Genomic DNA, 3,180 nt, shown 5'->3' on the forward strand with positions numbered 1-3,180 from the left:
CCCATGGAATTTTCAATGGCTCTGAGAAGTGTGAAATACAGTTCACACCAGCTTTCGTAGTTATATCATTTATTCCTGCATTGCAGGGGCTGAACTAAATGGCCCCCTGGGCACTTCCAACTCTACAATTCTATGATTCTATGTCATGATTTGTACCTACAATAGCTGGGAAACAAATAGTATAATGTTCTAAAACATAAATTATTTTATTTATTTATTTATTTATTTATTTATTTATTTATTTATTTATTCCCTGCCCATCTGCATGGCTTCCCCAGCGACTCTGGGCGGTTTCCAACAAAATATTAAAATACAGTAATGAATCAAACATTAAAAGCTTCCCTAAACAGGGCTGCCTTCAGATGTCTTCTAAAAGTCTGGTAGTTGTTCTTCTCTTTGACATCTGGTGGGAGAGCGTTCCACAGGGCAGGTGCCACTACCGAGAAGGCCCTCTGCCTGGTTCCCTGTAACTTGGCTTCTTGCAGTGAGGGAACCGCCAGAAGGACCTCAGTGTCTGGGTAGAACGATGGGGGTGGAGATGCTCCTTCATGTCCAACGCGTCAATTGCAGCAGGTAGATCCTGCGATGTATTCTGGTCGATCGCCAACCGCCATCTGCTGGGAGGGGCTGTATTGATCCTGCACGTGCCACCCCTGCCCCATTGGTGCGCACCCACCCTACACCCACCCCTGCCATGTCAGGGAAAGCAGGTGGCGTCAGGGGAAGCAGGTGGTGTGCCCTCTTTCCCTGCGCCCATCTCTGCCCCCTCAGGGGAAGCAGCCAGCGCCTGCCCACCCTGCACCCATCCCTAGGTGGTAGATCACTGCCAGTTTTCATACTGGATCGTGGATGTAGTGGTTAAGAGCGGCAGTCACCTAATCTGGGGAACCGGGTTCGCGTCTCCGCTCCTCCACATGCAGCTGCTGGGTGACCTTGGGCCAGTCACACTTCTTTGAAGTCTCTCAGCCCCACTCACCTCACAGAGTGTTTGTTGTGGGGGAGGAAGGGAAAGGAGATTGTTAGCCGCTTTGAGACTCCTGAAGGGGAGTGAAAGGCGGGATATCAAATCCAAACTCTTCTTCTTCTTCTTCAGTTGGACATGCCTGTTCTAAGATATGCCAATTGTATTGTTCTTCCTGCATGAAGAATTATTTGTAATTGAAAGTTCTTCCAATTATTTCTAATTGAAAGCCTAGCAGATTGTCACATTTGGCCAATGAATGGAATATGAATTTCTTATATTCAATGCATAAGATAACTGTTCTTGCACCTAGCACATACCTTATCCAGTTTTAATTTATCTAGGCTGATAGCCAGCGCTGTACTTTGGGTTTGTTTTATCTCCTTTGCTATCACAACTTGTGAGAGAGAAACCTCACTGCTTGTCTCTCCATAGACTGTAATACCAAATGACCAAAAGTGCCGAGGTACCCTGAACTGGTAATATCCATTTAAATTAATGGACTTAAGTCTGAGTATGACTAACGCTGGAAATCATCCATTAATTCAAGATTCTAATTTGTAAATCTGCAGAGTTGCCCTAGGTTTAATTTGCTAAGTTGTCTATGTTCTGGAGTCCTCAGCAATACTGAAGCCCAATCTTCTGCTCTAACTTTAGTTAGCCACAGATACTTAAAAGCTGTATTCCCTATTTTTACCCGGTATGTTGATGGACTGTGTTTTGGGTTAATCCTTGTTGCATAAATTGCTTTCTAAACATCCTCGAGATTCCACTAGAACAGATAATTGGGGTGTAAATTTAACTTCACTATAATACTAAAAAGTCAGAATTTACTTTTTAAGATGCATGTGGCTGGAGGAAGGGAAGGAAACATTTATGAACATAGCTTTGAGATTGAAGTAGCACCCGAGAGTGGCAACAAAATGCAAAGTGAGCCAATTTAATTTCTGTTCATATATCATTATTTCGATTTGCAGCCTGCCTTTCAAAGCAGCGATTCTCAAGGGTGACTTACAATAAGGTCATGGGTATAGATTTTTCCTCAGGGTTTACTCCTGAAGCATTTCTCATGGATGAATATACAGTCGTACCTTGGTTTTTGAACCGAATGCGTTCTGGAAGTCCATTCAACTTCCAAAACGTTTGGAAACCAAGGCGTGGCTTTCCATAGGCTCCCAATTGCGCAGGCATGCTGGAAACAATAGAAGCAGCCACATTTGACTTCCAAAAAAACATTCGAAAACCAGAAAACTCACTTCCGGGTTTTGATCGTTTGGGAGCTAAAACGTACAAGTACCAAGGTGTTTGACAACCAAGGTAGAACTATAACCCCAAGGCAAGGACCAGCCTCATCTGCCCCTCATTTCCCTCTACAGCATGTGCAGAAACCACCTTCTTGACCCCATTGGACCCACTATTGGACTCCCCCCAAAACACACACACACATACACACAGGTAGAGAGAAAGTGTGTGTGTGTGTGTATGTGTGTATACAGTATTGTATATATGTGAGTGTGTGTACTAGTTTTAAAATTGTAAACAATTCTTATCATTTATTTCTCTTGCACAAGGCTATTTATTTACATACATGCATACATACATTCATTGTTGTTGTTGGCACAAGTCTGTCTTGGGAGACAATGGAGGAGATACATAATTTTATTTCTCTACCACCTTTCCACAGGTCAAACCATGCTCAAGGCAGCTTACAACAAAACAAAAAGTAGTCATGGACCATTTATATTTTTCTTCTGTGAACCGCCCTGGGATCTTGGGATGAAGGGGTTATTTACAAATTTAATGAATAATAATGCCGGTAAATAAACCAACCTAAATAATAATACGAAATAATACACGACCAAAATAATAAATAATACACGACCAAAACGAATTGTTTCCACACAAACCACCACAAGATCTACAATAAGGATACGGGGGGGGGGGGGGAACCCTCAATCCCCAACGAAACCACTAAGTAACACCCCTCCCCCCCCCAGTGATCGAAAACTCGCTTCCCCTCCCCCCGCGTCCATTTATCCCGCCTCTTCCCGCCTTCGGCCCTCGATCCCCGCCTCGCAACTGTTCCTCCCTCTGCTTCGGTTCCGCCCGGCCTTCGCCACCCGCGCATACGCATGCGCAGCCCATCCACCCTTTCAAAAAAGAGAAGGGCGGAAACAAACGAACACGCACGTACGCCTCCCCCCCCCCCCCTTTACACA

The sequence above is a fragment of the Podarcis gaigeae genome (assembly GCF_964106915.1).
Source record: "Podarcis gaigeae genome assembly, chromosome: 17".
In the NCBI taxonomy this organism is placed as follows: Eukaryota; Metazoa; Chordata; class Lepidosauria; order Squamata; family Lacertidae; genus Podarcis; species Podarcis gaigeae.